The sequence below is a fragment of the Lynx canadensis genome, chromosome C1 (assembly GCF_007474595.2).
Source record: "Lynx canadensis isolate LIC74 chromosome C1, mLynCan4.pri.v2, whole genome shotgun sequence".
In the NCBI taxonomy this organism is placed as follows: Eukaryota; Metazoa; Chordata; class Mammalia; order Carnivora; family Felidae; genus Lynx; species Lynx canadensis.
The window spans coordinates 169,932,512-169,957,499 of record NC_044310.1 but is presented as its reverse complement, the minus strand read 5'-3'; the positions used below and the strand labels follow the sequence as shown (position 1 = coordinate 169,957,499).

The window sequence follows — 24,988 nt, the reverse complement described above, 5'->3', positions numbered from 1 at the left end:
TTTTGGTTCAAGGTTTGCAACTTCAGGGTTCACATATTATATATAAATTAGGTTTATATATAATATATATCAATCTTTATATACAGCCTGATAGTTACAGCTTTGGCCTGATCTATGTATCTTAAACATGGCAATACATATCTAGTTATGCCTCTATTTTAACACTGTTTGTTGATTTTCTACTTGTAAAAGTATTTGTTAGTCACCCTCATGAATAGTCTCAGTTTAATGTAGAAGCTTCAGATGTTAGATTCACAAACATTGTTTCTCCTTTTGGGAAATTATAGACTGAAATAAATGCATCATTATAAGCAAATAACATGTATACATAAAAGATTAAAATAGCCCTTTGGGTATTAGATATGTTTCAAATGTATTTTTTTCATGTAGCCCATAAAAAGAAAGTAAAATAAAAATGTAAAAAAAAATCTTTAGTAATTTCTTTTTGTTCTGCATAGATAGCTAAGTTCAAAGATATTTCTCTTGGGGGAAAAGGAATTATTCTGAATTTGAATTTTTAAGATGTGTGCATTTTTGTAGCAGCAACAGACAAATCTGCCACATTTCTAAATTTTAATGAGCATAGCCAGAAATGATTAAAATGAGATTTCCCCTCAATTTGGCGTTAAATACATGTGAGACTCTAGAGGGCACTCTATTCCTATTGTTTTTCAAGAGGTGGTGAAATTCTTTCAAATGCAGAGATGAATGCAGATATTTAAAATTCATCGTGAACACTTACAAGAAGGTTAGAGTACTTATGCAAGATTGTGAAATCAGTATGTATTAATGGTACTTTTGTGTTTTGTATTACACGTTTTCACTTGGGATAGTTTATGTTCTTTAATGCCTGGATGGTAATTAAGTTCTCCAGAGAATATATGTACATTTCCAAGGTTAAATGTTCTAATACTTATAGGTCTAATTGTTTTCTCTGCATTGCTTAATTATGTTTTACTTAATTTCTTTACTTGGTTATTATTGTTAGCAATAACTTTATTATTATTACTATTACTATTAAAACGCTTTAGGGGCGCCTGGGTGGCGCAGTCGGTTAAGCGTCCGACTTCAGCCAGGTCACGATCTCGCACTCCGTGAGTTCGAGCCCCGCGTCAGGCTCTGGGCTGATGGCTCAGAGCCTGTTTCTGATTCTGTGTCTCCCTCTCTCTCTGCCCCTCCCCCGTTCATGCTCTGTCTCTCTCTGTCCCAAAAATAAATAAACGTTGAAAAAAAATAAAATAAAATAAAATAAAACGCTTTAGTCAGAATTTTGAGATGTTTTCTGGGAGTAGGATCATCATAATACTTTGATTTCCCCCTAATTACATTCACATTAAATATAATGTATATAATACATGGGAAGGCCTCATCCAGTGCCTGGATTACAGTTGGTGTTAACTGAATGTTTCTCAAGTCTGAATCCAAAGAATAAGAAAACTTTTAATATTAATGAAGATATCACACTATCTGTATCTGTGCCCTCTTCTCTGGGCCTTTCATGGGCTAGGTGATAGAATCTGGTCACTTGGTTGTTTAATTTAGCTGAGAGACCATTTTTGTTTGTCAGTAGGTCTTAAAAAATCTGTATTGGGCTGCATTTAAATTCTAATTTTATATTAGATTATTAATTTAGAATATTGTATTTTAAATTCTAACAACACTCACATCCCCCCCCCCCCCATTGTTATACTTCACCTTCCTGGTGCATAAAAGCTATGTGCATTTAAAACCTCTGGATACACCCAGAATCTTTTGTGGGCAGCAGATGTCTGTCTTGAACACCGTTTGTGGTTCAGTAAGCGTTGTCTCATTAATTTGGTTTTATTGGCCCTTATATAAAACCTCTTTAGTTTTCTGAACTTCCCATTCTTTACAGCTGGGATTTGATTTCCATTTGTAGGCTCAACTTTGCCAGACTTGACCAAGGGGAATTGAAGCCTTAGGATTAGCTCTGACTGATTTTGCTTTCAGTGCTAATAACTTGTGTTATATAAAGCTCCCATCATGTACCCCATTTCCTGGAAGTGGGTACTGAGTTTTCTTCCATATATCTGAATTGTATTTTGATAACTTTCCAGTTACTCACTGGACTCCTCTCCAAGTAACTTGAATCCTGTTTTACCTTCTAGGTCTGGAGATGGCCGTTGCAGATGAACTATTGGGCCACTAGAGGGGGTTATGTTTTCTGCTGCCAGTTAGCCATGTTCTATATATTCTCACTGTAATTTTCCACACCTTGTTGAGTTCTGACACAAACAGTTGCCCTCATACTCTTCACCTGGTAGTCATAATCCATTCATGTAGCACTTTCAAACACATTATTTAACTTACTTGTCATATCAGCTTTGATAATAAGCATTTATAAATTGGATACCATCACTCATTTTGTATAGATGATAAAAATGTGGGTGAAAAAGTCAAGATTTGCACCCATGACTTCATACTACAGACATCAAAGCACTTTTTGTTAGTTTGTTTAAAGTAATTGCAACTGGTAATACGCTTTACTGCCTTCCCTGAATTTCTTGTTATTATTGAGTCTGCTTAAGCTCTTGCCCTACATTGTGAAGCCTTACTATTTTTGTTCTGCTCTTTTTAATTTGAACTTCTATTCTGACTCTGACAAGTGGATTATTATTTTATTAGGAATGAGACTCACTATTCCCAAGGCTCAGAATATCACAATAACATGTAGAAGCATCTTCTTAGCTAGCAACTTAACATTCTCTTTTCAAACAGTGTATCACAAACTTACCAGAGAAGAATCCCCTCAGACCTTGTAACAGGCACAGATTGCCAGGTTACCAGGTTTAATCTCTGAGCACACTGTGGTTTAGTAGGTCTGGGATGAGATCTGAGAGCTTTTCAAAAAGGGTTGTAGACAGTTCTTATCTTCAAGCAAATTTCAAAATCAATTTTCTAGAGCACAGTCTCTTAGAATGGTGTGACATTAACCTGTTATGCTCACTTCCTTTTCTACATCTTTTTCTCTGTAGATGATTGGAGCATCTTTCTTTCCTTTTTCCCTCCTCCACTGCTGAGCTCCTCCTGTCACAACAGAATTTCATTGTGATAGCTTATTCGGCCCACTGTGTAATTTGGGTTTGGAAAGCCATTTGATCTACAGATGCTCCTTGTCCTGAATAGAATTGGAGAAAATGATTCTGAAATTGTACCCACCCAAGATGATTTTACCCCATAGTATTTCTAAAGGCCACCCAATAATTATAGAGTTTTGGAACCAGATGATGTTGGATCTTGAATTCTTTTACTACCTTCTCAGAAGGAGGTGACATTTCTTTTCCTAAATAACTTATTGTATTCTGCACAAGTTGCCAGATTATCTCAATGACTCTTAAAACTAAATTCTAGGAGGCCCTTGGCACACTATAAAAACAAAGCACACATATAAATATCCCACAAGAAAAATGAAAAAGTATGGAATTGTTTATTTGTGTCAAGAAATAAGACGTTCTGGAAAGGAATGCCATCTAATGTAACATCTGCCACTGGAAGAGATTGGAAGTAAATACTCATCTTGAAAACTGAGAAGCTACCCATTGATGATTCTACACTGTCATGTTCTCACATAACTCTAACAGAGCACATGGAAAGTCACAAGGCCAAGAATGAATCGTATAGCTACTCTCTCTCCTCCCTGGAGTGGAGGTACTTGGAGCATTTGCTGTGGTCCTCAGCTGGATAGGTTTAAATCCTAATTCAGTCAGTTCCAGAATTGGGTTCAATTAAGTAAAGCACAAACTCTTAAAACTAATGTTTAAAACCAGAGTGCCAATTTATTACTTTGCCATTACACCTGTGTTAAAAAGTGGAATCCTATCAACATGGCCAGAATCTGCTTTCACTCCATGTAAAACTGCATAGAAATGAATTTTATTACCAGAAAAACTGGAGGCTAAATTTACTATTTTTTCCTGGATGCAGTCTTGATAGGCACTGCCGATGTTTGGGAAAGACTGCCCTATGATTTTGTAGCAGATCAACCTTTTTTCTGACAAACACATAGTTTCTTCAGCTATATCACAACTTTAGTTGAGTTAACTCATGTTTCACTGATATGAGAATTATACTTTTTCAGGTGGCTTTGTTTAAATATTACTGTAATTCTTCATGACCAATTTGACCTATATTCTTATCAAACTAATTACACAGAGGAGTAGGCTGACGTTTTTTTCTTTTCTTTTCTTTTTTTTTAGCCCTATCCTCTTTCATTTATGTATCTTTTATATCCTCACATAGCCTATCAGAAGTTATTTTCAACTGAAACATGACATTATATTCCCCAAATAGAGAAGATAGAATCACTAATGTGGCATATTTAAAAAAGAGAGAAAATTCATTTTAGGCAAATGCTTTACTTCTGGGTGACATTAAGATGAACAACAATTTACCTTGTTAGGAGAGAGATAATACTTGAAACATCACATTACCAATTCTGAATACATTGTACTTGGATTTAGCATAGTTCGTTCAGCACTGGCCACATATTATTTTTTTAATTTTCATTTTGAATTGAAGACTTAAATAGGGTAATCTGAAAAAAAATTTCATGTTTCATTTACTTTAGATATCCATGGTTTTTGCCCTTTTTCCCTCTGGCATAATGATTTTGATAAACATTGTTCCACTATTATTTGAAATATCCGACAGGCTCTCCATTAATATTCCAAATAGCACAACAGTTGACTTAGTTTGACAGAAAAAAGATAAGTGTACCCTTGCCTCCATGTTACTGATGTGTTTTGAATAAGAAATGCCACCATGTTTGTATGGTTTATACAGATACGGAAAATATGAAAAGAAATAAATTGGGCAGTGATGATTTTAAGATAAGTGACAATTTTATTAGAAAGAATACCCAAAGAAATAATATTTCATAAGGCAAAAGGAACATTCACATTAAAACAACAATCCATAACAGAAAGTATTTGAAAAAATGTAGCAGATGTGGGCATGCCTGAGGATGTAGGAAATTATTTATGCTATTCAAATTACTATGCGTTTGAAAATTGAAATAATTTAATACTATTATTTATATTTCAAATATATGTGTTCATATGATTTTTCTTATTTAGAATCCATTTATATTCAAACATTTTGAGGAATTTCACTGGCCTTGCTTATATCTTAGATAGGATTGGGAAAGAAAAGGAAACCATGTACTAGTCACTTTGCCACTTATGCCACCTCTTTTGTCATAGTTAATCATCAGCACAATTCCCTGAAGCAGGTTATATCCTTCCCACTCAGAGATGTGAAAATGAGGCACGGAGAGATTGTCATGCTGAAGATCACAGACATAATAATTCCAGCAAAAATGACATTGTTAAACCTTCACAACATCCCATTGTAGTAAATAATGCTGTCATCCTCATGTTACAAATGAGGAAATAGGCTAAATGAGTTTAAAAGTAGCTTACTTACTCGTTAGTGTGGAGCCTATTTCCTTTCCTCTGAACCATGTCCTGTTTGTATGTCATATGGCCTGTTGTCAGCCAGTGGTATTATGAATTTCTTATAAATAATTTAGATAGGGGCTTCTGGGAAGATGGCAGTGTAGGAGGACGCTGAGCTCACTGTGTCCTACAGATCACTTAGATTCCACCCACACCTGCCTAAATAACCCAGAAAAATCGCCAGAAGACTAGCAGAACGGAGTCTCTGGAGCCAAGCGCAGACGAGAGGCCCACGGAAGAGGGTAGGAAGGGCGGAGAGGCGGTGCACGCTGCACGGACTGGTGGGAGGGAGCCGGGGCGGAGGGGTGGCCCCGGGGCCAAGCAGAGACTCTGAGTGGGCTGGCAAAAGCGGAGGGGCCGGACGGAGTGTGTTCAGACAGCAAGCCGGACTTAGCATCTGGGAGGTCATAAGTTAACAGCTTTGCTCGGAAAGCGGGAAGGCTGGAGGACAACAGGAGGGAGAGTTGCTGAGCCCTGGAAAGACAGAGCTCAGTTTGGCGGGGAACAAAAGCACCATCTCCCTCGCCCATCCCCCAGCCAAAATCCCAAAGGAAACCAGTTCCCATCAGGAACTGCTTGCACCGCGCCAAACACCCAACGCTGTGCTTCTGTGGATCCATCCCTCCAGTGGGTCTGACTCCCTCCTGATGCCGCAGGGCCCCTCCCGAAGCAGATCTCCGAAGGAAAAAGTGAGCTGAGCCTGCCGCTCCCGCCCCTGTGCACCTGGCCGATCCACCCCAGCTAATACACCAGATCCCCAGCACCACAAGCCTGGCAGTGTGCAAGTAGCCCAGATGGGCCACGCCACCCCACAGTGAATCCCGCCGCTAGGAGAGGGGAAGAGAAGGCACACACCAGTCTGACTGTGGCCCCAGCAGTGGGCTGGGGGCAGACATCATGAACTGACTGCTGCCCCCAGCCCACCAACTCCAGTTATACACCACAGCACAGGGGAAGTGCCCTGCAGGTCCTCACCACACCAGGGACTATCCAAAATGACCAAGCGGAAGAATTCCCCTCAGAAGAATCTCCAGGAAATAACAACAGCTAATGAGCTGATCAAAAAGGATTTAAATAATATAACAGAAAGTGAATTTAGAATAATAGTCATAAAATTATCGCTGGGCTGGAAACAGTATACAGGACAGCAGAGAATCTCTTGCTACAGAGATCAAGGGACTAAGAACAGTCAGGAGGAGCTAAAAAATGCTATTAATGAGCTGCAAAATAAAATGGAGACAACTACGGCTCGGATTGAAGAGGCAGAGGAGAGAGTAGGTGACTAGAAGATAAAATTATGGAAAAAGAAGAAGCTGAGAAAAAGAGACATAAAAAATCCAGGAGTAGGAGGGGAAAATTAGAGAACTAAGTGATGCACTAAAGAGAAATAATCTATGCATAATGGTATTCCAGAGGAGGAAGAGAGAGGGAAAGGTGCTGAAGGTGTACGTGAAGAAATCATAGCTGAGAACTTCCCGGATCTGGGGAAGGAAAAAGGCATTGAGATCCAAGAGGCACAGAGAACTCCCTTCAGACGTAACTTGAGTCGATCTGCACATATCATAGTGAACTGGCAAAATACAAGGATAAAGAGAAATTCTGAAAGCAGCTAGGGATAAGTGTGCTCTAACATATAAAGGGAGACCCATAAGACTCGTGACCGATCTCTCTACTGAAACTTGGCAGGCCAGAAAGGAATGGCAGGAAAATCTTCAATTGATGACAGAAAAAAATATGCAGCCAAGAATCCTTTATCCAGAAAGTCTGTCATTTAGATAGAAGGAGAGATAAAGGTCTTCCCAAACAAAAACTGAAGGAATTCGTCACCACTAAACCAGCCCTACAAGAGATCTTAAGGGGCATCCTGTGAGACAAAGTACCAGAGACATCGCTACAAGCATGAAACCTATGGACATCACAATGACTCTAAACCCATATCTTTCTATAATACCACTGAACGTAAATGGACTAAATGCGCCAACCAAAGACATAGGGGTAACAGAATGGATAAAAAAACAAGACCATCTATTTGATGTCTATGAGAGACCTCATTTTAGACCTGAGGGACACCTTCAGATTGAGAGTGAGGGGATGGAGAACTATCTATCATGCCACTGAGTGTCAGAAGGAAGCTGGAGTAGCCATACTTATTATCAGACAAACAGACTTTAATTAAAGGCTGTAACAAGAGATGAAGAAGGGCATTATATATAATCACAGGGTCTATCCATCAGGAAGAGCTAACAATTATAAATGTCTATGTGCCCGAATACAGGAGCCCCAAAATATATAAAAAATACTCACAAACATAAGCAACCTTATTGATAAGAATGTGGTAATTGCAGGGACTTTAACACTCCACCTACAGAAATGGATAGATCATCTAGACACACGGTCAATAAAGAAACAAGGGCCCTGAATGAGACATTGGATCAGATGGACTTGACAGATATATTTAGAACTCTGCATCCCAAAGCAACAGAATATACTTCTTCTCGAGTGCACATGGAACATTCTCCAGATAGATCACATACTGGGTCACAAAACAGCCCTTCATAAGTATACAAGAATTGAAATCATACCATGCATACCTTCAGACCACAATGCCATGAAGCTTGAAATCAACCACAGGAAAAAGTCTGGAAAACCTCCAAAAGCATGGAGGTTAAGAACAACCCTACTAAAGAATGAGTGGGTCAACCAGGCATTAGAGAATAAATTAAAAATTATGGAAAAAACAAAAATGAAAATACAACGATCCAAACTCTGTTGGGATGCAGCGAAGCAGTCCTGAGAGGAAAATACATTGCAATCCAGGCCTCTCTCACAAACAAGAAAAAATCCCAAATAAAAAAACCTAAACATCACACCTAAAGAAATAGAACGAGAACAGCAAAGACATACTAAACCCAGCAGAAGAAGAGAAATAATAAGATCAGAGCAGAAAGTAAACAATATAGGAATCTAAAAAAACTGTAGAGAAGATCAACGAAACCAAGAGTTGGTTTTTTGAAAAAATGAACAAAATTGATAAACCTCTAGCCAGTTTCTCAAAAAGAAAAGGGAGATGACCCAAATAGATACAATCATGAATGAAAATGGAATTATACAACCAATCCCTCAGGGATACAAGCAATTATCAGGGAATACTATGAAAAATTGTATGCCAACAAACTGGACAACCTGGAAGAAATGGACAAATTCCTAAACACCGACACGCTTCCAAAACTCAATCAGGAGGAAATAGAAAGCTTGAACAGACCCATAACCAGCGAAGAAATTGAATCAGTCATCAAAAATCTCCCAAACAAATAAGAGTCCAGGACCAGATGGCTTCCCAGGGGAGTTCTACCAGATGTTTAAAGCAGAGATAATACCTATCCTTCTCAAGCTATTCCAAGAAATAGAAGGGAAGGAAAACTTCCAGACTCATTCTATGAGCCAGTATTACTTTGATTCCTAAACCAGACAGAGACCCAGTAAGAAAAGAGAACTACAGGCCAATCTCCCTGATGAATATGGATGCAAAAATTCTCAATAAGAGACTACAATCGAATTCAACAGCATATAAAAAGAATTATTCACCATGATCAAGTGGGATTCATTCCTGGGATGCAGGGCTGGTTCAACATTCGCAAATCAATCAGTGTGATACATCACATTAATAAAAGAAAAGATAAGAACCATATGATCCTGTCAATCGATGCAGAAAAGGCCTTTGACAAATACAGCATCCTTTCTTAATAAAACCCTTGAGAAAGTCGGGATAGAAGGAACATAGTTAACATCATAAAAGCCATTTATGAAAAGCCCACAGCTAACATCATCCTCAATGGGGAAAAACTGAGAGCTTTTTCCCTGAGATCAGGAACACGACAGGGATGCCCACTCTTACCGCTGTTGTTTAACATAGTGCTGGAAGTTCTAGGCATCAGCAATCAGACAACAAAAGGAAATCAAAGGCATCAAAATTGGCAAAGATGAAGTCAAGCTTTCGCTTTTTGCAGATGACATGATAGTATACATGGAAAATCCGATAGACTCCACCAAAAGTCTGCTAGAATTGATACATGAATTTAGCAAAGTTGCAGGATACAAAATCAATGTACAGAAATCAGTTGCATTCTTATACACTAATAATGAGCAACAGAAAGATAAATAAGAAACTGATCCCATTCACAATTGCACCAAGAAGCAAAAAATACCTAGGAATAAATCTAACCAAAGATGTAAAATATCTGTATGCTGAAAACTATAGAAGCTTATGAAAGAAATTGAAGAAGATATAAAGAAATGGAAAAACATTCCGTGCTCATGGATTGGAGAATGAATATTGTCAAAATGTCAATACTACCCAAAGCTATCTACACATTCAATGCAATCCCAATCAAATTGCACCAGCATTCTTCTCAAAACTAGAACAAGCAATCCTAAAATTCATATGGAACCAAAAAAGGCCCTGAATAGCCAAAGTATTTTGAAGAAGAAGACCAAAGCAGGAAGCATCACAATCCCAGACTTTAGCCTCTACTACAAAGCTGTAATCATCAAGACAGCATGGTATTGGCACAAAAACAGACACACAGACCAATGGAATAGAATAGAAACCCCAGAACTAGACCCACAAACGTATGGCCAACTCATCTTTGACAAAGCAGGAAAGAACATCCAATGGAAAAAAGACAGTCTCTTTAAACAAATGGTGCTGGGAGAACTGGACAGCAACATGCAGAAGATTGTAACTAGACCACTTTCTCACACCATTCACAAAAATAAACTCAAAATGGATAAAGGACCTGAATGTGAGACAGGAGATCTCAAAACCCTAGAGGAGAAAGCAGGAAAAGACCTCTCTGACCTCAGCCGTAGCAATTTCTTACTTGACACATCCCCAAAGGCAAGGCAATTAAAAGCAAAAATGAATTACTGGGACCTTATGAAGATAAAACGCTTCTGCACAGCAAAGGAACAACCAACAAAACTAAAAGGCAACCAACGGAATGGGAAAAGATATTTGCAAATGACATATCAGACAAAGGGCTAGTATCCAAAATCTATAAAGAGCTCACTAAACTCCACACCCGAAAAACAAATAACCCAGTGAAGAAATGGGCAGAAAACATGAATAGACACTTCTCTAAAGAAGACATCCAGATGGCCAACAGGCACATGGAAAGATGTTCAATGTCATTCCTCATCAGGGAAATACAAATCAAAACCACACTCAGATATCACCTCATGCCAGTCAGAGTGGCCAAAATGAACAAATCAGGAGACCATAGATGCTGGAGAGGATGTGGAGAAACGGGAACCCTCTTGCACTGTTGGTTGGAATGCAAAGTGGTACAGCCATTTTGGAAAACAGTGTGGAGGTTCCTCAAAAAATTAAAAGTAGACCTACCCTATGACCCAGCAATAGCACTGCTAGGAATTTACCCAAGGGATAAAAATACCCAAGGGATAAAAATCAGGAGTACTGATGCATAGGGGCACTTGTACCCCAATGTTATAGCAGCACTCTCAACAATAGCCAAATTATGGAAAGAGCCTAAATGTCCATCAATGGATGAATGGATAAAGAAATTGTGGTTTATATACACAACGGAGTACTACATGGCAATGAGAAAGAATGAAATATGGCCCTTTGTAGCAACGTGGATGGAACTGGACAGTGTGATGCTAAGTGAAATAAGCCATACAGAAAGACAGATACCATATGTTTTCACTCTTGTGTGGATCCTGAGAAACTTAACAGAAACCCATGGGGGAGGGGAAGGAAAAAAAAAAAAGAGGTTAGAGTGGGAGAGAGCCAAAGCGTAAGAGACTCTTAAAAACTGAGAACAAACTGAGGGTTGATGGGGGGTGGGAGGGAGGGGAGGATGGGTGATGGATATTGAGGAGGGCACCTTTTGGGATGAGCACTGGGTGTTGTATGGAAACGAATTTGACAAAATTTCATATATTGAAAAAAAATAATTTAATATTTTCTTTCTTTTTTTCTTTCTTTCTTCTTTCTTTCTTTCTTTCGAGAGTACAAGCAAGGGAGAGGGGCAGTGAGAGAGACAGAATCTCAAGCAGACTCCATGCTCAGCATGGAGCCCAGCATGGGGCTCAATCTCATGACCCCAGGATCATGACCTGAGTCAAAATCAAGAGTCGGATGCTCAACCGACTGAGCTACCCAGGCACTCCCACATGCAACCTTACAGAGACCAACTCTTTATTTATTTAATTGTGACTTAGGCTTTCCTACAATCCATTACTCAATTAGCTTTTGATCCATTAGTTCTGGAAATCACCACCCCAAACTCCAGGGTTTGGATCTAATAACAACTTCGGGTTTCACAGATGATTTTATATCTATGTATCTATATATCTTTATCTATTTAAGGTGACAACATATTAGGAGATATTCAAGGAGATAAATTTATATCAGGATATATATAAGGATATATGTATAAAGATATACATATTTTCTTATCATTCTAACCTTCAGAAATTAGGAGGAAAAGCCCACATTTATGTATGGTTATTTGGTTGTTAGTGAGTCCTCAGGTACAGAATCTTGTTACAAGATTTTTTTGTGTAATCACTGGTTAGAGAGAAGGTATTTTGACTTAACATAAATTAAAATGACCATTAGGCTTTTGAAGAGCATTGACTTACGCTAGGCAAACTGTGGTTTCTGAGGAGTCAGATGAAAGGGAAAATTGTAACATATCAGTCATCAGCATTATTTATCATCCAATATAAGCTAAAGAAGGAATTTCTGGAAGTATAAGTTAACAGGAGTTGGCTGAATTCCCAGTCTGATTTAATAAGTAATCAACATAAGTAGCTTAAATATATTGCAAATAAATTGCCGTACTGTATTTTCTTATACTTTCTCAGATGTGCCAAAGCAAGTACTTTTCATATCAACTCTCTTATTTATTTATTTATTTATTTATTTTTTATAAATTTTTTAACGTTTATTTATTTTTGAGACAGAGAGAAACAAAGCATGAACAGGGGAGGGTCAGAGAGAGGGAGACACAGAATCTGAAACAGGCTCCAGGCTGTCAGCACAGAGCCCGACACGGGGCTCGAACTCATGGACTGCGAGATCATGACCTGAGCTGAAGTCGGCCGCTTAACCAACTGAGCCACCCAGGTGCCCCTCAACTCTCTTATTTAAATATCTGACAAATGGTCTCTTATTTCCTTTCACTGTAGTATCTCTTTGAACTGTAGCCATTGTTTTGGGTCTGCCATTTTCAAACCTTTTCTTTCCCTCTGTGAGGACGAGAAGGAGAATTGTGATGGTTCTGATGATAGGTATGTCTCTCTCTCATTAATCCTCTTTTCTACTTCGACATTAATTACTTAAAAAAAATAAGCTACCAAAAAAACTTCACTACCAAACTACTATTTGCTTTAGAACAAAAATATTGGAAGAAAGTTATGCAATGTATTTGGGTTGAGGAAGAATCTGAGATGAGATGGTAAGCTCAGAAGAGACAAGGGAGGACTGAGAGCAATATCTAGGGCCAGGCATAAACCCAGAGAGAACCTGGAAGCTGATAGAGGGGAAAAAGCACAACACTTAGGCAGAAGACCTGGCTCAATACTTTCTTGTGTCAGTCTGGGCAACTAGTTAATTAATATCACTGAACAACAGTTTTTTTTATTATTTTATTTTATTTTTTTAAGTAGGCTTCATGCCCATTGTGGAGTCCAATGAGGGGTTTGACCTCACAACCCAGAGATCAAGACCTGATCTGAGATCAAGAGTCAGATGCTTAACTGACTGAACCATGCAGATGCCCCTGAGCAACAGTTTCTCTCTCTATGAATTGAGAATTATACCTACCTCAATGTGGGCATAATGTGCTATAACTGCAATTACATGTGAAATCTTAAGATGGAGCTGGAGAGCAGCAACAAATAGCTGGGGTGGAGGAGGGCTTGGACTCTTGGAAAGCCAGGACCCAGCGGTAGCCTGCTTACAGCTAGGGCAAAGAACAAAGACTGTCTGGCCTGCAGGACTGCAGGGAAAGGGTACATTCTCTAAGAGGAGGGTGTGGACAGAAAGAAATCTCAGGATCTGCCCTCTTGAAACTTTCTGATCTTCCATGCTTGAGCATGTGCTTGTCCCTGAGACTTGGTTTAAAGTTTGTCAATTGGTATCATTTGTTTCTGCCTATAGAAGTGGAAAGCATTGCTTGAGCCGATTAGAGAGAGTAATGGATGCCACTATGAAGTCTAAAGTGCCACTGGAAGACCCAGTTCCAGGTATTGAATTCAGATGATGTTTCCCCAAAATAACTCAGGGTTCCAACATCTGAATATGAAGGGCTTCAAAGAAACTTTCAGAACTTCTAAAACTCATTCCACTGGGCTTGATACCTTGGCAACAGATTAAGTGAAAAAAAAAACGTATAGATAAACGTCTTCAGCACATTGAGGAAGCCACCCCTTCTCCTATTTCATAATGATTGGCTAGGCCTGGCCAGGCCAAACTTTCCCAATCCCCCTTAGTTTACGGTCCAGGCCTGACCAATCAGAGCGCTGCTTTTATCTGACCACAGTGGTTGCCATGGGGATAGGCACAAACTCACACTGGATGATTCAGATTCCTCCAGGTTTCTGGAATACTTGCAGGCATTTTGCTGCCACACAGACAAATCCTGTCTGATTTGAAGCAAAGCAGACAAGAAAACAGAGTCCTAATGAGTCCTAATGATATCATTTTAACTACTGGATTCAGCAAGAGATGCACTTTTTGGCCTTCACACTTGTGTTTTTCTGTCACTTGATCTTGAAAAGTGCTCTGGCTTTGTATAGTTCCACAATGTTAAGCTACATATATTTCTCATAATTTTATATAATTTATAATTTAGCCAAGCAAAAATAAAAGAAATATGTTTTGTCTAAAAATAGTTTAATACCATAGGATTCCTTATCACATGTAGGCCTTGTTGAAGTGTTTGCTATCGCTTTAGAAATAACAGATAAGTTTGCCCCATAAAGCCTATTAATAGGAAAAGTTTTCTCACATAGGTCTTTGTCTTTAATTAATTAGAGTACATATAACTGCTTAGGAAAGAAGTAGTTTCTACAGTGTCTTCAAATAAGGATTTCAGATATCTTAGGAAGTATGTCATAGTAAATTAGGAAACTGTGTAGATATTCTTTCCTGGATACATCATTTGACAATTGAAGATTGCTTAAAATGTGAAGACATATAATGTCTCATGTACCCCGAATAGCAGCTATACTGAAGTACTAAAACTTCCAGATGATTATCATATCTGTCAAAGAAGAGTAGCAATAAAAATGTTACTTGAAAACAATAAAATTGTTTCTTACCTTAGAAAAACTTTGCAGAGGTCTCTAGTCAGAGTTGAAGAATTAAGTCATTATATGAGGTCGTGAAAGAAGACTAATGGTGTTCTCAAGATATAAAACTATAATAAATTGTGAGTTATAAGTTCATATCTTCTCCTTATTCATCATAATGACTAACTTTTAAAGTCTAGGATGAATAAGCCCAAATAACTGGAATCAAAGTATACCACTATGGAATATCATTAAACCACAAGGAAAACAGCAAGAGAGGAAGAAAACAGCAAAGGAACTAGAAATAGCCAGAAAAAAAAATAAGATGGCATTAATAAGTGCTGATCTATCAATAATTACTTTAAATGTAAATGGATTAAATTCTTTAATCAAAAGGCTTAGAGTGAGTAAACAGATAAAAAAAAAGACCCAATTATAGCTTCCTCCAAGAGATTCACTTCAACTTTAAAAGCACACATGGGCTCAAAATGAAGAGATAGAAAAAGAGATTTCATGCAAATTGAAAGCAGAAGTGAACAGGGTTAGCTATATTTACATCAAATAAAACATACTTTACAGTAAAAATTATAAGGAGAGAAAAAGGAGGACATTGTATAATGATACAGGGGTCCATTTATTAAGAAGATATAACAATTGTAAATATATATGCACCCAGCATGCACCTAGCTGTATTAAGCAAATACTAACATATGAAGGGAGAAATAGACAACAATACAATTATAATAGGGACTTTAATACTCTACCTACAACAATGGATAGATGATCGGAGACAAAGTCAACTTGAACTTGAACTATATACTTTAGACCAAATGGACCTAAGACACATACATCCTATCTAATGGGAACAGAATACACATTTTTCTTAAATGCACATGGAACATCCTCCAGGATAGAATATGTTAAAAAAAACAAAACTTAGCAAATATAAGAAGTCTGAGATCACATCATGTATTTTTCTTACCACATTGATATGAAACTAGAAGTCAATTACAGAAGGAAAACTGGAGACATTCACACATATGTGGAAATTGAACAATAACACCTGAACAATCAATGGGACAGAGAAGAAATCAAAAGGGAAATAAAAAACAAATAGAAAGCATCTAAATGGTAAAAGAAGTAATATTGTCTGTATTTGTAGATGGCATGATACTATCTATAGAAAACTCTAATGACTAATTGTCTCTAAGTATTACAACAAATGAATTCTGTAAAATGTCAGAATACAAAACCGACAAATGAAAATCAATTGTGTCTCTACAGTCTAATAATGAACTATGTGAAAACAAAATAAAGAAAACAATCCCATTTACAATAGCATCAAAAAGAATAAACTACTTAGGAATAAATGCAACCAAGAGCAAAAGATCTAAACCCTAAAAACTTTAAGAAATTGATGGGAAAATTAAAAAAGGCACAAATAAATGGGAAGATGTTCTACATTAATAGATTGGAAAAATTAATATTTTTAAAATTACTATTGTTAAAATATTGTTTAAAAAGATCCATACACAAAGTGATCTATAGATTCAGATTAGAGAAAGATGGTAAATATTGAAGTGAGACAATAAAAATGTAACATTGCATAATTAGAATCCCTAAAATAAAGATAGAATTCAAGAAAATTATTATCTTGATCTCTATCTTTGCTCTTTAGGGCTTTAAATGAAAGATTTGAATAAAATAATGAAATAAAAGATTTGAATCTAAATAATGAAGGGAAACTAGCCCAGAATGGTCACTACTGAAATATCACTTCATGAAAGTATGAAACTTCATGGATAAAGAACGAATCTCTTGGACATCTAGTCATATCTATATACCTATATATCTATATCTATATCTATATCTATATCTATATCTATATATGAAAAATCACACTGACCTCAGATTTCTCAGGTAAATTCAACTTTAGAAGGTAGTGGAACAAATCTTACAAGATCCTCAAATAATGTGTAATCCAGTAATTTTCTAAGCAGCCAAAGCCAAATGTTCTTTAAGATTAAAGGCTAGAATAAACTGTTTTGAACATGAAAGAATTCAAAGAATATTTTCCTATCTATTCTCCATGTAACTACTAGGAAATAAATAAAAACACTATTTCAAGATAATATGATTGCATAAAAAATATCAATTGAAAACCTATCACATAAGAACATTCAGTAAAGTAGTGGGATGTAGAATTAATATAGAGAAATCAACAGTTTAAAAAAAATCTTTTTTAATGTGTATTTATTTTTGACAGAGAGACAGAGCATGAACGGGGGAGGGTCAGAGAGAGAGGGAGACACAGAATCTGAAGCAGGTTCCAGACTCTGAGCTGTCAGCACAGAGCCCGACACGGGGCTCCATCCCACAAACTGTGAGATCATGACCCCAAGCCGAAGTCGGACACTCAACCGGCTGAGCCACCCAGGCTCCCCTCAAAAGTTTTTATTATACAAGAAACAACTATGAAATAATAGAACAAATGACTCCAGGTATTATTTTAATACCTAGGAATCAACACATCAAGAAATATAAAACCTATATTTAGAAAACTTTAGAATGCTACCGAAAGACATAAAAGAAATGATGTAATGGGAAGACATAGCAAGGTTTTGACAGGAAAATTAAAAAATCATGAAGTTATCAATTCTTCATGAAATTATAAAATAGTCCAATGTAAATTCCTTCAATTATTCATGGTACAAATGTAAAGTGATCCAAAAGAATATCAAGTGTTTTTATACTAAGAAAACTGATTATAATGTTTTTATAGAAAAAATATACAAATGGGAATATTGAGAAAAACTCTCAAAAAGGAGCAATACTTGTAGGGGATGGATTTCCTGGCATAAGACACTTCATGTCTCAATATTCAACAAAGAATACATATATCAATAAATAGCAGCTACAAATAAATGATACAAAAATCTATATTACAAAGGGCTATCTCAAAACAGGAGGGTAAAAGTGGATTGGTTAACAAATGGTCTTAGGACAATGGGTAGTTTTTTGGAAAAAATAAAATTGGATGCACATTCTAAATTATATACTACGATAAATTCCAAATGCATTAAGAATTTACATATAAAAAAAAATAAGCCCTTAAATTCTAGATGAAAATTCACTTTTCAATGGGAAGGCTTTTCTACATAGGAATCGAAATCCAGGACGTTCAATTAAAAAAGATTAGTAGGGGCGCCTGGGTGGCTTGGTCGGTTAAGCGTCCGACTTCGGCTCAGGTCATGATCTCACAGTCCGTGAGTTCGAGCCCCGCGTCGGGCTCTGTGCTGACAGCTCAGAGCCTGGAGCCTGTTTCAGATTCTGTGTCTCCCTCTCTCTCTGCCCCTCCCCCGTTCATGCTCTGTCTCTCTCTGTCTCAAAAATAAATAAATGTTAAACAAAAAAAATTAAAAAAAAAATAAAAAAGATTAGTAAATTTGGAAATAAAAAGAAAAAAATCTTCATGACAAAACACCACATGGTAAGTCAAAAGACAAATTGCAAACTTGGAAACATTCTGTAACCCACATCACAAACAAACAGTTAATCTCACCATTATATGGAAAGCTACTGGGGCTCAACAAAAGACTGATAACCCAAAATATAAGAAGGCAAAGAATATGAACAGATAGCTCACAATTAACAAAATACAAATAATTTAAAAATATATAAAAAGGTTGCAACCTCACTGAATATTAGAGACATGCATACAAAAGCTACACTGGAGCCATTTCTTTTGTCATATTGGCAAAATTTTGAGTTTTATAATGTAATCTATCAGTAACAGGAAACAAGCCCTCCTATTCATTGCTCAGAGTGGTAAATAAAAGTGACTGCATATAAAGGGCAATTGACAATATTTGTCAAAATTACAAATGTACATTTCACTTTTTTAAACCAGTAGCTTTATTTCTCATAGATAAATTCTTAACGTGCGAAATGATAGATGTGCGAATCTACAGAGTATATTGGTTAAATAAATTATGACACATTAATACAATTAAATATTTTTCACTTGTTAAAAACAAAGAAGAAAGTGCTCTATGTACTGACTTAGAAAGTTTTTAAAGATACAGTGTTAAATGAAAAAGTAAGGTTTAGGAAGGTATAATATGCAACCATTTGTGTAAATTGACAAAATGTGTGTGTGTGTGTGTGTGTGTGTGTATACACTCATTATAAAACAGTTGTTACTGGGAAGGAAACAATTGGGAACTGGGCAGATGGAGATAATCTTGGAAGGAATCTTTACTGTACATTGTTTTAAACTTTGTAATTTTTGACCATGTGAATTATTATATATCTAAAAGTCTGAATTAAAAGAAACTTTAATATAAAATTCTTTTTTTTTGATCCACAACATGGTTTTATTCAACCTGAAATCATCCAGAAATGGCAAATTTTTCACTAAGGTAGAAAACAAAAGCAAAGGCCAAAGTTGCGTCTTGTGAAAACTTCATTCTGCCATCTTAACCTTCCACCATATCCCTGTCCTAAACCATTCTTTCTTAGCTCTTTCGCATCTATGCTGAAAGGAGCCTTTTTTTGCCAAGCCATGGGAAGTACTAAGAATGGAGTTGGAAGGTACAACGTCTCAGCTGGAGCTAAGAATCCAAGAGGAAATATTTAAATTGTCTAGAAATACATGTGCTGTGAATTTTCAATGAAAGGTCGGTATAAAAAGGGTGTGTTTAGTTGGTTTTGTTGGTACAATATTTGGTTTGGGAAGAGAAATACATACATGGTACTAAATAACACTGAGACCCTTTTAAGGTGCCTTTTAATTTCAATTATATCAATGAGAAAGTCTTTGGTAATAATGCTGCTCTTGGATATTAATCTTATATCCTGTAATTTTTCTATAATTGTTTAGTAATTCCAGAAGTGATTTTTTTTGATTCTTTGGGATTTTCTACATAAACAACTATGTCATCTGTGAACAAAGATAGTTTTATTTCTTGCTTCCCAATCTGTATATATTTTACTTCCTTTTCTTGTCTTATTGCATTACCTAGGACTTCCAGTACAATCTTGAGCAGAAGTGGTAAGAGGAGTCATCCTTGGCTTGTTTCTGATCTTAGGGGAAGATTTTTAGTTTGTCATAATTACATATGATGTTAGCTGAAGGTTTTTGTAGATGTTCTTTATCAAGTTAAGGAAGTTCCACTGTAATTCCCACTATATTCCTAGTTTGCTGAGGTGTGTGTGTCTGTGTGTGTGGATGTGTGTGTGTTTTAATCATGAACGGGTGTTGGATTTTGTCAAATGCTTTTTGTACATTTATTAATATGATTATATGATTTTTATTCTTGTTGATGATGATTACATTAATTGATATTTGAATGTTGAATGTGCCTTGCATACCTGGGATAAATTCCACTTGGTCATGGTGTATAAATAAAAAATTTTAAAAAGAAAAAATAAAGGATTTTACTATTGATGAAATAAGAAACCCTTTTTTCCCCATTCAAAATGTAGCTGTTTATCCCATTCTCCTCCTCACAATCAGATTATGAGAGCATGTTTTCATAATGAAAGATATCTGATTTATTCTTCTAAATTTTAGAATTCAGACTATGCTATTGATATCCTTTAAGTCGCATGGTCTTACTTATAATAATGGTAACTGCAGCTTATTTTCACATGGAGCGACGTTTATGCTACCTTTTATTTTGCACCTGGTTTAAATATTTCTGGAACAGGTTCAAATCATTAAGATGAATGTAGTAATTAAGGGTCTACTAAAGATGAATCATCATCTATATATGCTACACGAATTTTGATCACTCTGATATGCCACTGCTGTTAAAACAATTCATTCTTATTTTATCAAGTATTTTGTAGACTTTTATTTTCCTTTAGTCCTCACATTAGAAAGTTGTTTTTTTCCTCATCTGAATACCACAAAACACTACCCATGTGAGATGAGGATTTTGCATCATAATAGTGACACCTGCAATCCTTAGTGTAACAGAAAATGGTAATAGGATCAGTTTCATCCTGCAAAAATGACAGTTAAAAACTTCTTTCAGCAAAGCTGCTACTTCTTTTTCTGCTACTGCTTGATTTGTTTCAGTTGTTTGTGCTCTTTAGTCTACCCTGTTCCTGGAGTTATTTTCATTTCCTCCAATACTTATTATCTTAGTATTGTAAACACATTGGAAATGGTCATGGTACATCCTCTGTGTTTGATCTCTTCTGCAGAGAAAGTCTCCTGAGAGAACTCTCTGGGATAACCGGATTTTCCTATGTCTGGCTCAAGCTTTATTGGAGTTATGTTGGTCCATGAGGTCATATTGTATTTGAGTAGAGCCTCTGTACCTCAATTCATCTTCCATTTGTCTACCTTGCCAGTTAAACTGGTACTCTGCATTCGCTCTGCAAAACCTAGCCATGTCCAGAGCAAACTGAATGTGGATAGCTGAGGATTGCTCTGTCATTTCTGCTCCTCCTGGGAGCAGGTAGGACTTACCTACCTTAAGTCAGGGAGCTTGTCCCCACAATTTATTTCTGTCAGCTTTTTTGGTAATCACAAGAAGATCATTTTAATTAAATATTCCATAGGCTGACAGACTGAAAAGAAACTGATGTCTCTATGATAACTAACCTCAATGCTTTGGAAAGACTCAATTAAAAAGATCACTTAAAAATCTTATCAGGTTAAGTATTAGTGAGATATCAGTACAAACATTAGAAAAGAATTATACAATATAAAATGATTTCCTATTCAGATTACTCTGAAGGGCCACATTTCTGAGATTTCTCTTCATATTAAAAAATGAAAATTGAAAATCCTAGACTGCATTAGGAGTGTGGTTTACACAGGACATCGTGCAAAACTCATTGGAGTCCCAGGTAGTAAATTTATACTCACAAAAATTTTGGGCTCTACATGAAAAACCTGGAAAATGAATATATGTTTGTATATTTTAAATTCAAGTAAAATGTTTAAAGTATGTATATAATACTTTTGATGATTCACCTCTTTACACTTTAACTCACTAGCTGATATGTCAGATAAGAAGATTTCTACTAAATTTGAAGTTGAATGGCTGTCTTTTTAAAAAAATTTTTTTTTAACGTTTATTTATTATTGAAAGACAGAGACAGAGCATGAGCAGGGAAGGGGCAGAGAGAGAGGGAGACACAGAATCTGAAGCAGGCTCCAGGCTCGGAGCCATCAAAACAGAGCCCGACGCAGGCTCAAACTCACAAACCACGAGATCATGATCTGAGCTGAAGTTGGACGCTCAACCAACTGAGCCACCCAGGCGCCCCTGAATGGCTGTCTTTTTAATCCTTTCATGTGGACCTAAATTTTTGAGATAGGTAAAAGTGTATTTTTGGTATCTGTGTTTTTTTAAGGTGCAGGCAAACTGATTAGAAAGATTTAAGAGAATATCTGATATAAGGGCAGAATGGCATAGGAACGGGGGCAAAGTGAGAAAAATGTGGATCTAAAAGTCATGTTCTTCCTATTCCCTCTGGAAGAAGTCCATGACTCAAGTCACAAGTTAACAACCCCCCCCCCCCGTCCCCACACACACTGCTACCTTTTCTCCATGGCTTCCTTTAATAAGGGACAAAGACTTTCATGTCAATATTAAGAATATTCCAAATACAAAGTACTAGACATAACACCAGACATTTTTATTTTACCGTGAATGAGTTTTTAGGCTTTGTAAAATGACTGGCACTTATGGGGGTCCTGGAAGATAAAGTGGATAAGAAACAGGAAGAAAAGCACAAATACTGGGCTGGAGCAGGGTGGGACAGAGTGGACTTTCTTAATCCAGTATTAGATGAGGAAAATCTCTTTGACTGCATGGATAAAGCTTTTATTGATTGATTGATTGATTGATTGATTGCAAGTGAGCGAGGGGCAAAGACAGAGAGATGAGAGAGAGAGTCCCATGATGGGAGAGAAAGAAGCGGGGCTCATCCAAAGTGGGGCTTGTTCACACAAGTGGGGCGTGAGCTCACCTGAAGTGGGACTCCAACTCACAAACTGTGAGATATGATCTGATCCAAAGTCAGATGCTTAACAGACTGAGCCACCCAGGATCCTGGATAAAGCTATTATTTTAAAAACTGTCCATGCAATCTATGGCATATTGTTGACCTGAGCAACTAAAATCTTATTCATATTGTAATATCAACCCATTTCAAGCCTACCTGTTATCAAGACATTTCAGTCTTCACTATATTTGAGTAAGTCTATTCATCATGCCATTTAAATTTTAATTTGTTTTGGTTGTAGATGGAGCCACCATGACATTCATCTTTATTTGTAATGTAGCATGATTGGAAAGTAAGTCTGTAAGACCTAAATGGATAGAGTAGAATCTGAACGCTACCAAGTCACATGGTTTGATTTTACTGTGATGTCATAAAATCATTTTATGTTTTCTTCAGTTTCTGGAAAAAAAAAACACATGCCTTTTATTTAATGAAGTAAATTCAGAGAGAAACAAAGCAACATTGTCACCGTATAGCGGTCATAATTTGAGACTGTCCTACATCATGAAATTGATTCTCCTACTTAAAATTGAGGGGACCTATGTAAACCTGTGTGTAATAATCTTTAAAAATGAAATTTGAATTGCTATAAATAATTGTTTGTTGTATTCCATTTGTTTTCAGTTATAGAGATACTTGAAACATTACTTCTTAACTTTGCAAAAATAGGAAATTGCTTACCATCAGTTTAGAACCCAGTTGGGCAAAGGAGTTATGAAAGAAAGCAAGCATAATTTTCAAGGTAAAAGACTTACTCCTTGTGGTCTAACAGAGCTATCCTATCACTAGAGGCAGAAAAAAGGCGACTAGAGCAGCAGAGACATAATTACAAATAAAAGGGAAATATAATTATGTATTGTTGAATATGTAAAATGGAAGTTTTTAATTGGTTTTAATGTTTTTTTATGAGAGAGAGAGAGACAGAGAGACAGAGGTGAGCAGGGGAGGGTCAGAAAGAGAGGGAGACAGAATCTGAAGCGGGCTCTAGGCTCTGAGCTGTCAGCACAAAGCCTGATGCAGGGCTCAAACTCACAAACCACATCATGACCTGAGCTGAAGTTGGTCACTTAACCGACCGATCCACCCAGGCGCCCCTAAAATGGAAACTTTAAGCTTGCGCTTCTCCTTTCATTTACTCAAGTGAATGAGAAATCTTGCAAAGTTGATAGTAAAAATCTCAGATTTTGTATATTTGGCTTCTAGGATAAAAGTGGTCTGGTTAAAATATACTGGCAATTTAAAATCTTATTTTCAGTGGTGGTACAGTTAAAGAAAACCTATTGTGTTTTTGCTTGACTTCAAATCTGATGAAATATTTGTCTAAAAAAATATACCTGATTTTGTGTGTGTGTGTGCGTGTGCGTGTGTGTGTGTATTCACGTTCATGCATTTACATATTATTATCCTGAAAACTTTCTTCCTTTTCCATTTATCTCCTCACAACCCAAACCAACTCTCTCTCACATCTTACGTACTTCAGTCTGGCAATGAATAAAACGCTCTGAAAGTTGTTTACAATTAGCATAAAAAAAGGAAAAAGAAAGCACCCACTATAATTTATTATCATTGTATCTGATTCCATTGATTTGACTGGTAACACTTCCTACTTACGGGAATTACAAAAGCAAATATTATTGCCATTTCTTCTGCACTCTTGAGTTCAACTTATATTTGTAAGAACAACAAATATTACAAATTTTGACAATTTCCTGACATGATACCTGATAAAACTGAAGAGAAATATTTCTATGTGGAAACCTTGCCAGAGTGGAAGAAAAGCGGATTGTGCAAAAGTTTTTAGTTGCCTTTATGCAAAATTTGCTTTTACTAAGCTGACTTCTGTTAAAGCAAATCCCCAAATATGTAATACCTAATCATGTTTAAGTGTTTTGCTATTGTAGGGACCCAAATTCTCATTAAATGAATAAACATCAAAAAGAAAAGGAAATGGAGGGGGAAAGGAGAAAAGGAGAAAATTTGCTGGGCTTATGATGTCTGTGTTACAGTGAGTCCCTGGATCCGGTGAGAGTCTCAAGGAGAGAACTTGTGCTGGACTCATCCTTATGTGGAAAACTACAGATCTGGTGGTGCCTGGGTGGCTCAGTAGGTTGAGTTCTGACTTTGGCTCAGGTCATGATCTCTCAGTTCGTGGGTTTGAGCCC

At 36.7% G+C, this 24,988-nt stretch overlaps 1 pseudogene; it reads left to right on the top strand.

Moving 5' to 3' along the window:
* LOC115519879 overlaps window positions 1-24,988 on the top strand; it is a 136,717-nt pseudogene that overhangs the window by 7,322 nt on the left and 104,407 nt on the right.